Genomic DNA, 12445 nt, shown 5'->3' on the forward strand with positions numbered 1-12445 from the left:
AAACATCGGTGGTGTGCCTAAAATTGATTTTTGACTGGATCTGTCACAATAGTAGTTGATCTTTGGTTGAGCAACAATTTTGTCTTCTTGCTCTAGTGTTTGTTGAGTAGAAATTCCCTGAGATCACTGATTCTGATAACTTCGCCTCGGTACAACTTGCCAAGACCACACTCTCATATGCTAAATATGTTGTTAGAGATGGTCTTTCCTACATGAACATGTTGGAAATATTTCCAGAGAGGTCAAAGTGAAGAATGACTGCAAGGCAAGGTGGGGTCTTCCTTTGGATTTCATAGAAAATCAAGGTGGGCGTCGTGACACTAGCAACAGAGGCGTAGACAGTAAGGCATAGTATATTTTGTTTATAAGTTAGATATTTATAAATGTTATTTGTTGAAGGTCGCTGGTTGTAGCAACAAGAACTATCAGGTCCATATTGACCGGAATCCAATAGAGGAATCTGCACAAAGTGGTTGAAGGCCTTATATTACTGCCACCAAAAAGTAAAGAAAGCCACGAGATCCATCATAAGAGTTGTAAGCAGTGCACGAGGTAATAATAATTATAAAGTAATTTATGATTTTAATCATGGGGCAAATAGTTGTTGAAAAATTTAATGGGTCAAACTTCTATACATGGAAGGTGAAAGTCCAAATGGATTTGGTGCATAAAAACCTATGGAGCTTAAGGATCAGAACCAACAGCCCAAGATCTAAAACAATTAGTTGAATGGCAGAAAAGGGAAGAGAGAGCTAAGTGTATCATAGGACTATCTTTGTCAAATTCACAACTTATAGATTTAGGAAATACCTCTTCACAAATATGGGAACGATTAAGTAACATATTTAGAGAAAAGGTCATGAATGCAAAGTTCTCTTTGAAATTGCAGTTATTCAAATTAAAAATGCATAATGGGGTATCATTGTCTACACACATAAATGATCTAAAATCCACGGGGCCTTCACTATGGGAGAAATACCATAGCACGTGGGTTCATATTGGGGGATATATAATGAGGGGAAATTGACATAATATATTGGGGGATATATAGGGGGTAAAGGGTTTTTATATTGAAAGGTATAAAAAATGGAGCTCAAAGTTAATGAAAAAATATAAAGAGGTATAAAAAATGTTAACGAAGAAATGGATACCTACAATATCTAGTGAAAGTAGGGGTTTTTTAAATCAGGGAGGTGTATTGGGTTTATATTGGTAAGGGGTTAAATAATATGATTTTTAGAGGTATTTTCCAATACGTACCCAAATTAAGGGTATTGTTTAATATTCCATGATCGCACATGATATATAAGAGGTTCATTGAGGGAAGCCCCTATGCTAAAATCACTCATAAGGCAGTTGGAGGAAATTGAGGTAAAAATAGAAGAAGAAGATGATAAGGCTATTTTGTTAAATAACTTATCTTCAAAGTATGATAATGCTATTTTTACCTTAGGTCAATTTTCCTCTCGATCATTAGATTAAATGATTGCAACACTCTTAGCAGAAGAAAAGAGGATGAAATCAGGTAAAACAAAGGACAACTCACATGATAAGATGACACTATTCTCTAAGGACAGAGTCAATAAAAACATGAACTCGGTTGAATTTTTTTACTATCGAAAACATGGACATACAACCTTCAATTGTAAAACTCGTGCCATAGATCTTTTAAATGGAAAATTAAAGGAATCGACTAACATAGCTACTATTGAAGACTTGCAAGAAGCCAACCTTCAGTACTTCTCAGATTGTGATAGTGATAATGAATTTAATACATAACCTCTCATGCTTTTCTAAAGCAACTATCAGTTATAATATTTATCAATGTGTGTATGTGTGTGTGAAGAAAGGTTAGTTGCATAATTGACTATTGGATAAGCTTTGTATTTAGACAGGTTACCTATATAATTGGAAGTGTGTATTTTGGTGCATACAACTAGGATGGAAACTTGTTCATAGAGATATTCAATATCTCAGCTATTCTTCGGGGTAGTTAAGAAATGTCAATTCTGCAAAGTTTCTCAATGATGGTTAGAGGCAGGTATGCTTCAAATGAAGATCAAGTGGTAGCTCGTGTGGTGGTGAAAAAGAGAAGTGTCTGCAAGATCCCAGAATGAACATAATTACTGATGAAGACCCTATTAGACTTGATATAATTTATATGTAATTTGTGACTTATGTAATAACGTAAATGTTAAGGGGGGAACTTGGAAATAACGCTTACTTTATCAAATAGGTAAGATTGGTTTGTTGAGTGGATTTGACAATTGAGATATTTTCTCAACAACAATCCCTCATTTTAGAAATGGTTGGATCTCATTAATACAATAAATACATTGATGTAATTGTGTGATTCAGAATAATTAAATATATTTGTTTGTGTGTCCACACAACTCTTTGTTCTCTTTTTTTGGATATTATCCAAAACATATTATTTTTTACATAAAATATCTTGCATAATATCTTCCTCATATATTATTTTTTTTATAAAACATCGAGCATAATATCTTCCCCAAAAACCATCTAAGAGTGAGGGTGGAGCTCGGAGGAGATATTACTCAAAAACAACCCCACCCCACTTCAAGGTGAGGTTGGGGTGTGAGAGAAATATTATGAAAAATATATTATGTTTTGGAAGAAAAATACTATACAAAACATAGACATAATCACTGAAAATAAAAATGAAAATAAACAAAGAAATTATACAAACAACACCCAACCCTTTATATAAAAATAAAAGTAAAAAAAATACATTTATTAAAAAAATTAAATCAAAATAATAAAAACTAATATATAATACATTATAAATATAAGTACATAATATAAAACATTATATATTATTGTATAAAATATATTCTGTTATTTATCTTAATATTTACTGTAATATATTATTATATATTATTATTTTTCTTACAATTTATTATAACATTCTTAAATCATTTGATAAAAGATATGAAAATCCAAAATTGATAAACGTTTAAAGTCTAAAAATTATATTTTTTTGACCAATAAAATCTAAAATAGGAAGAACAAACAACCATTCCATTGTACAATATGAATCATTAAAGATACTTTATAGTTGTTAAAGTGACAATCAAGTTGTGTTTTTTCACAAATTATTTTCCGCCTGTTCCTAGAATTTGTGTGGTGATCCTCTCCAACGCAATGGCAGCATAATAATGGCACGCCCTCAAGTTTTTCTTTGTTCGGGTTATTGTGAGGTCCGTTTAACTTTTTAATAGGAAATATATACGCAACTTTTCTCCGTTTGAATGATTGCGAGGCCCCTTCCAAGAAAGGGTATTCAGAATATGATGCCCACTAAATAAATTTTAGCCAAAGTATTCGGCCACTAAATTGTCTTCTCAACGTTAACGAAAGAGGACAAAATCGGAATAATGATGTATTCGTCCACTAGATAAGGTTGGCCAGGGCAAGTAGATATGTGTCATTTTCCAGCATTTAAAGGTACCGAGCTTATCATTCAATAAAAATATTAGACCAAATCTAATCAAAATGTATAGTTGGATACCTTTGACTAAGTAGATAGGTGTACCTAATCTAGTGTAATAAAGTTGGGAAGATATGTGTCATTTTCTATTTTTTAATTTGATGATTTCAAAAGAAATCAACCTACCATCACATGGAAATATCACATCAAATTTAATTAAAGTATTTATTTTGGTGCAATATACACTTTCAAATATTTTTTAAGTTTTCAAATTTTAATATATTTGGTAAGAAATTAATATTATTATTTACCATATTCATTTTTTTTATTAAATTTTGTTGTAATATGCAAGTTAATTTTATTTTTTACTGGTAATTTTTTTCCAATTATGTCTAATTAAAAGTATGTGTTTTTTATTATAATATAAAATCATATATTTAACAAATATAAAATATGTACACAATAGATTTTCATAATTAATATAAATAAATTTTTCATCAAACGGAAACAAAAATATTTCATAAATTAATTTAATATTTAATGGAGTCATAATCATAAAATTAAATAATTATTGCTATGAGAAGTGGATTTTATAATTCAATATGAAAGCAATGTGTGATTCAGTGAGTATTCAATGTACAAACACATTACTTAATATACATATTTGATTAAATTTAATTTAAAACATTAAAAAATATTAATAATCTCAGTGCTATTGTGCTAGCTCTATTCATTTTTAAGATTACAACCTAATATGAAAGGGACCTGATAAAAATATTTCGCTTTCACTCTAAGAGCCGTAAATAAAATGTTTCCATATCTGATAAAATAATTAAAAACTAAGTAAATAATTAAATCTTATATTTACCTTATAAATATTTCCATATAAAACTTAAATAGAAATTTTAATATTCTTGTTTACTAATATATAGATAGATAGATAGATAAGAGGTACAATAATAATTAAAAGTAAAATAATTTATTTTTTTCTAAGGAGAGGAACAAAAAAAATTAATATAAAATTGATATGAGAGATTCAAAAAAATATTATTAATAATAAAGATATTCAATGTATGTTATAAATAAAATATTTACTGTCCAATATTAAATAATATTTAACATAGAATCTATTAACCCAAAAGTATATTAATTTTATTTTTTGCAATTTAATTTTAATAATATTTAAGTTTTTTTTACTTGCTTATTAATTTTATCATAAAAATAAGTTAAAATGTTTTTACTAATCTTTAATTTATATATTCACATAAACTAATGATTTGGTAATTTTATAATTAAAATTTTTATAAATACAAAACTTATAAATATATTGTATCAATAAATAAATATATAATATTAATTCAACTTTAAAGTACTATAGAATTAGATATCAAATTGGTAATTTGATTTTTTTATAAAAAATCCATACATACTCTACTTTCTTTCTATCTCTTTGAAAAAACAAATACACCTATATTAAAGAAAAAATAATAAACCATTTTTATTCTAACACAAAAATAAAAAATAAAAATATTCAAAATCTTCTTTACCATTTTCAAGTTATTTGACATACACGTACTATTTACTTGACTCATGCACATCTCTCATTAGATTTAGATGTTTTCCCTAAGGAGTGCTCCCTAGTGGACTTGTCCTATCAAAACCATTCACTTTTGTTCTCTTGAGTGAATCTTGCTAGGGTCCCTAAGCCTTTCCCATACTTTCCAAATTCGTATGATTTTTCTCATTCTAGAGCACTAAATCTTCCTTTAATCTTCCCTTATCGCACCTTCTATGTCTTATCTCATAATCTCTTTTTCCTTTTCATCCATCTCATTTAATCATTTATTTTTGGACCAGGTATTTTTTTCCTTGGTTCTCTACATCCCTTCCATCATCACTTTCCTCAATCTTATTGCTTCTTTTCATCACAACCATCTTCTCTGATATCTCTTCTTCTCTTTCATTTCTATAAAGATTATCTTCCCATGATCAATAATTATATATTGTCTGTTTTTTTACTACCTTGTTATTCTTATTTCTCTGTATCTTTTAAATCAGGTCATACTTCTCACCTCCCTTGTTTCTTTTTTATTCACTTTCTAGCGTTTTCAATGATGACTTTTTTTTACTCTGCATTTATATTTATTCATCTCCTCGTTGATGTTATCTCACCAATCTTCGATGTTATCTCACCCATAGGTTGAAAAAAATCGCAAAATTACGTTTACAATAATATAAACGCCAAGAACCTGGCAAACAAAACAAAAAGAATGGCTTTTAAAAAAAATAAAATGCAAAGTCATTTAAGATCATGGTTAAAATTATGAAAAATCAATAGAATAAAACACTATACTTATGCTCCAGTCAAATTCAGCGATAAAAGGCCCTTGATTTTCCTTAAGTAACACTTACTCGATCTTAGTGGATCTTTTGAGTTAAATTATTCATCACCATACTTTTGGGTGAAATTCTTCACGTATCATAGTGATGGAAACAACACCATATCTTTTTCGGTGTCTCACTCGTTGGAATAAGCTGGGAAAATAATTTATAAGATATTACAGAGTACAAAATATTTCATTGAATTTTCGCAATCTATTTAGAAAAGAGTTGTTTTTAGTGTGATTTTTTGGAAGTTTTTCCTGTGGATTTTTTCGGTCTAATTTCTCTAAAATCTGGTAGGAATTTATTAAAATCACAAGCTTGATGGGTAATCTTTGCACAATCGAAATGCCCTAGAGTTTTTTCAGGAAAACTAGTTTAAATAACACGAATCAAGATTTCATCTCAAATTTTTCCCCCAAATTCAGACACCAAAAAATCAAAAAAATCACACTGAACACAACTCCTTTAAAAAAATCACTATGTAAAATTCCAAAACCCATTCCACAAGGTTATAAACCACTGTGTAATAAGCAATCTTTAGCACATAGATTTATTTGGAAACTAGTTAGGGATAAATCTTTTAAGTTCTATGCTCAAATGTTGACATTACATTCCTACAACATGGTGATAAACATGGTGTAATATCCCCATCTACAAGATAGTAAAATTTTTTTTTACTTAATGTTAATCTTCATATTAATCCTAGCGCGCATGAATAGGATTACTTGTTATTGATGTTAATTTCCGAGGTCTCATTATTTCAACCTGAAAAGTTAAGGGTAACGTATTCTCCTTTTACGTTATCAGAAAAGATTTTTGGTGGTTAGTGGATATGACGGGGGTTTACTACTGGCACTGCGAGCTCTTAACACTTTGCTCTGGAGTTTAATTCCTCATTTTCTATCATGTGAAGGGGTGAAGTCCGGGTACCCCTAGAATTTGCGCCCTCGATCTTACCACCCTCATCGACGGCTTGGATGATCCGCTGCCCATCCAAGGGCTGTGCTGTAACAATTGGCTTCTCCTTGGTTTATTTGAAGGCGTGGGGTTTCCAAAACAATTTTACCAGTAACCTGCAACAGCTCCGACTTTCCTGCTATGAACTTGTCCGTAACTCCTTTGCACTATGTAGATGTCGCAGGTTCTTCATTTTTGCCAAGCACAAACCTGGAATCTGCCTTGGTTATTACAGCTTGGTCTTCTGGTAAGTGTTGCGCCATGAAGTGGATTAATTTTTTTTTAAATGATTCGTTTTCTTATCTTGCCTCCCCTTACAGGATTTCGATTGGATTATTGCTTAAATCATCTAATGGGTTTTCTTATTTGGCTTGTTCCATGGTCGAGAATGGTGGTGCCGACCTCCAACATCTGCTCATTGAGTTTGGTCGATGCTATTCGGCCTCTCGAGTTCCTCCGGCTCCTAATTTGCCTAACAAGTATGTCCCTAACAGTAGCACTCTTGTTATGGTCGATTGCAAGCTTGGTTGACAGTACTCACTCCTCGAATGGTAAACAGAATGGTTTCTCTTTTCAATCTTGGAAATGGCCAAGTGGCCCAAGACCTTACATCTACTTCCTCGTTGTTTTGACACAGAGAGATGGCGAATTCTTACGCCATACAAGAGTGCCCTGCACCCTCCCAGTTTCAGGGAAACTTGTCCTCGGTGTAGCTATGCCGAACCGAGGCCCTGGATATTTTAGTGTTTGTAAATATTGATATGCCTTCGGGCTTCTCTCAAATTATTATGTAATTAATTTTTGTTTATGGACACACCACAGGGTATAACCCTGGTGGATACCTCTCGTTTTGTTACAGTTTATTTATACAATGCACAATTGTTGTTTATCTCCATTATCTGAGTTTAAGATATAGCCTTCGTGGCCATACTGTATGCTAAATCTAAATGCGTTTGCCTAACCCCTACGGTGCGGTGCGTCATCTGTTGTAACGTTTTTTTTTTAACTTTGCTCTCCAGGGTTTCGGAGTTATGGTGGCTTATCTGTGGATATTTTATTGTAATTCTGTTTTGTTAATGCATGGTTTGTAATTCTCTTTTGTTAATGCACAATTTTGCACTATGAAGCACCACTATATTGGTTTCGCATGTTAGATTTTCCCTTTTCGCATTCTGTATAGGCCGCCTCCCACATGGGAGCTGGTTGTCTGTTTGGCCAACCTGTAATGCATGATGGCATTCACCTTCGGGACTAGCCCTGGCATTCGGCTAGCCTACCGTGTGAATATTTTTTACAATTTTATACCTTTTTTCTAAACTTAATATCACTCCTTAAAGGTCTAGTTAAATGGATATTGTAGTGGTAGCATGAATATCTACAGTCATATGGTTGAATAAATGAAAGTTCATTCTTCTGTTATATATACATGGATATATCTTTTCTTTGCTATCAATTACCGTCGTGGATGCTTGCGAATGGAAAAAAAGACAAGGGTTCCGTATTTTTTTTTATAAATGAAACCCTTATGAACATTATCTCTATCACTTCAATTTTTTTCTGCAGATTCTTGTAGATGGTTTTTCTACTAACGCGCATTAAGTCCCTATACTCTATTCCTTAAAGCTTACTACGTTCTCTTGCATATAAACGTGCTTGGGAAGTAATCTTTTAAACATTCAAACCACTGCCTACTGTGTAAGTTTTCTTTTTGCCCATTTTCAGGGTCGGCCTCTTGCCTTTCAGATTCTGCTGTAAATTCTTGAATTTTCCCACCTTACATTTATATATATTTTATTGTCAATCCCTGTAGACTTTGCCCACGGTTATCACCTAATTTTATTACAAGGGAAAACTCTTAACATCCACTATCTCATGCACAATAAGGATAGTTCTTAAGGAAGACAACTATATCACCTTACGGTTACTGTAAAAGGAAACCCTCCATACCCTCCTACAATAGAAATGTATTTCAATACAAAAATTTACCAGCTATTCTGTTCCAAAGGATTCTTTTACATACCTAGAATTGCTGACTGTTAAGATCTTTCTGATAGTCACCCAATCCTGGGTCTGCTACAATTCAACCGCCCGACCATGAGATTCGTCTTTAGAGACCAGAATCTCCCCCCTTGCTTCTTGCTAGACCACAGTGTTCCGCAGGTTGATTGTACAACGAGCAGGGCTGTCTAGTCATCACCAGACTTAGCCACCTTTCTTTCCTTATTGGATTCTTTTCTTTTTCTCTACCTGTCACTACAGTGCAGATTTTTCCTCTCCTCCCCTCCTTTTCTCTGGACACTTTTTCAGTTAGGGGAGGTAATTAGGGTTTCTTTCACAACAACTATCTTTCCACCTCAAGAGGACAACTTCCTCCTTGAGAATTACCTCCTTTTAAGAAACACTTCTTACATCTCATCATGAAAACAAATTATATTTAAATTTTAAACAAATAATAATAACAAGTTCAGTTTATATTTACCACAGTAAATCAAATATTTACATTTTTATCCCGGGGCATTACATCTTCCTCCCCCTGATATTGGACATCGTCCCGATGTCTTTCAACTATGAACAGCCCTGGATAAGTCCTTTTCATAAGTTCTTCATCTTCCCAAGTGGCCTCATCAGGCCCAAAGTGCTGCCACTGCACTTTAACTTGGGTAATATCCTGCTTCTGCAGCGTTACTTCTCTCCGGTCGAGGATGCTCAGCGGTTCGACCCAGATTTCTCCTTCCAGTTCTACCTGCAACATGCAACATCCTAAGTCAGTTTTCCTTTATGAAACTCATTTAATTCTATCTACCAGGCTATTCCTTACCTGTATATCCTGCCAGCTGATTACATGCTTAGGATCGTAAACATATTTTTTTAATACAGAAACATGAAAAACGTTGTGGACCCGTATATGACTTGGCAAGGCGAGTTGGTATGCTACCGGCCCGATTCTAGCCAAGATCTGAAAAGGTCCACAGAATCGGGGTGCTAGCTTAGCGCACCCGCTCCATTGTAATGTGCTCTTTTTTGCTCGAATTCTCACATACACATGATCACCGACTTGATACTCTTTAAACCTCCTCTTCCAGTCAGCAAAGTTCTTTTGCCTATCCTGAGCTGCCTTTAGATTAGCACGTATCTTTTTAACTAGTTCCTCCATTTCCTTAAGCATTTCAGGTCCTAGCATCAGCCTGTCTTCTGGTCCACCCCAACTTGAGGGGGTGCGGCACTTTCGCCCATATAATACTTCAAATGGGCTCATCTGCAACGATGTATGATAGCCATTATTGTACGCAAACTCAACCAAGTGTAGGTAATCCTCCCACTTAGTTGGTTGCTGCATCACATATGCTCTTAACATGTCTTCCAACACCTGGTTCACCCGTTCAGTTTGCCCATCAGTTTGAGGGTGATAAGCCGTGCTGAAGTTCAACTGAGTCCCCAACTCTTCGAACAATGTTTTCCAAAAGACCGATGTAAATTTTACATCACGGTCTGAGATTATTGTCTTTGGTAGCCCATGCAATCTGAATATATTTTGCATGAAAATATGGGCGACCTGCACAGCTCTGTAAGTAGATTGTACCGGTATAAAATGTGCTGACTTACTTAACTTGTCCACCACCACCATGATGGAGTCGTTATTCTTCCTTGACTTAGGCAAACCTATTATGAAGTCCATAGAAATGGTTTCCCACTTCCATTCTGGGATGGGTAATGGTTGTAATAAACCCGCAGGATGTTGGTGTTCTGCTTTAATTTGCTGACATTCTAGACATCGTGCCAAATAACCAGCCACATCTTTCTTCATACCCAGCCAATAATATTCTTTTCGAAGTGCAGTGATCATCTTTTGATATCCTGGGTGTCCAGCGTAATGACTCTTATGATACTCATCCAATATCAGATTTTTAATATTGTTCTGATTGGGCACATACAACCTTCCTTTATAATACAACATTCCAGCAACATCCAAAGCATAATCTGGCTGTTTTTCTTTGCTGGTTGGTTGCTGCACTTGCTGTTTTATTTGCTGATAAACAACATCTTGTTTGGTTGCCTTTCTAATCATTTCCCCGAAGGGGCTTTTCCCTTCACTGCAAGAAATCTCGTATAAGAATTGCAATTTCTGACTCAAAGCATCTGCCACCCGATTCTCCTTCCCTTTTAAATGCTTGATCTCAAAGTCAAAACCAATTAGGAAATCCACCCACCATGCTTGCCTTGAATTTAGAGTGGGCTGGCTAAAATAATTGGTCAGACTATGGTGATCTATCAATAATAGAAATTTTCTTCCCATAAGATAATGTCGCCACATTTTCAAGGCGTGAATCACAGCTACCAACTCTAGATCGTAAGCAGAATATTTCTGCTCATGCTCCTTTAATTTTCTTGATTCATAAGCTATTACCTTCCCTTCCCACATCAACACACCTCCTACTCCTTCTTTACTTGCATCCGTGCACGCCACATAATCTTTGTTGGGACCAGCTATGCTTAAAATAGGTGCGGTGGTGAGAAAGTATTTAAGTTACTCGAAACTTCTTTGACATTCAGGGGTCCACCTAAAGGCCCTTCGTTTTTTCTGTAAGGAAGTGATGGGATAAGCTACTCTCGAAAATCCTTCCACAAATTGTCTGTAATAGCCTGCTAACCCCATGAAGGATTGATTGTCTGCCACATCTTTGGGCACCAACCATTCCATTATGGTCCTTATTTTATCAAGATCCATGGCGATTCTTTCTTTAGTGACTATATGCCCCAAATATTGTATTTTCTCCTTGAAGAAATCACATTTGTTGAACTTGGCATATAATTTGTGTTCCTGGAGGGTTTGCAATACTAACCTGAGGTGCTCCTGGTGCTCCTCCATAGTTCGAGAATAAACCAGTATATCGTCAATAAAGATCAGCACAAACTTATCCAAATACTGATGGAATACGTTGTTCATCAAACACATAAAAGTTGCGGGGTGTTGGTCAATCCAAAAGGTAACACCGCAAACTCGTAATGGCCGTATCTTGTTCTAAAAGTTGTCTTAGCTATATCTTCCTCTTTAATTCTAATTTGGTGATACCCTGATCGTAGGTCGATCTTTGAGAAAATTGTTGCCCCTTTTACTTGGTCAAACAGTTCATCAATACGGGGTAAAGGATACTTATTTTTTACCGTCAGTTTTTTTAGCTGGTGATAATCCATACACATGCAAAGAGTCTCGTCTTTCTTCTTAACAAACAACACTGGGGCTCCCCAGGGTGACACACTGGGGTGAATGTAGTTTTTGTCCAACAGCTCCTGCAATTGCATTTTTAACTCCGTTAATTCTGGTATGCTCATTCTGTAGCGTGCTCGGGGCACTGGAGCTACTCCTGGCACCAATTTGATGGTAAAATCTATGTCTCTTTTGGGCGGTAGGCCAGGGATCTCTTCTGGAAACACATCAGCAAAATATTGAACTACAGGAATATTTTCCAACGTGGTTATTTTATCTTTTGAGTTGGCATAACCCACTTGGATGGCATAAATCTAACATCCTTTCCTAATGCATTTTGCTAACTAGGAGGCTGTTATGGGCCATATTTGCACTGGCCGCTTAATTCCCTGCATCTCTTGCTTTATTCCCAGCTCATCCTTATATTTGATAGTCTTGGTTTTAAA

This window comes from Pinus tabuliformis, chromosome 8 (genome assembly GCF_031772625.1).
Source record: "Pinus tabuliformis cultivar Carrire ecotype Pingquan chromosome 8, CPIR1, whole genome shotgun sequence".
In the NCBI taxonomy this organism is placed as follows: domain Eukaryota; kingdom Viridiplantae; phylum Streptophyta; class Pinopsida; order Pinales; family Pinaceae; genus Pinus; species Pinus tabuliformis.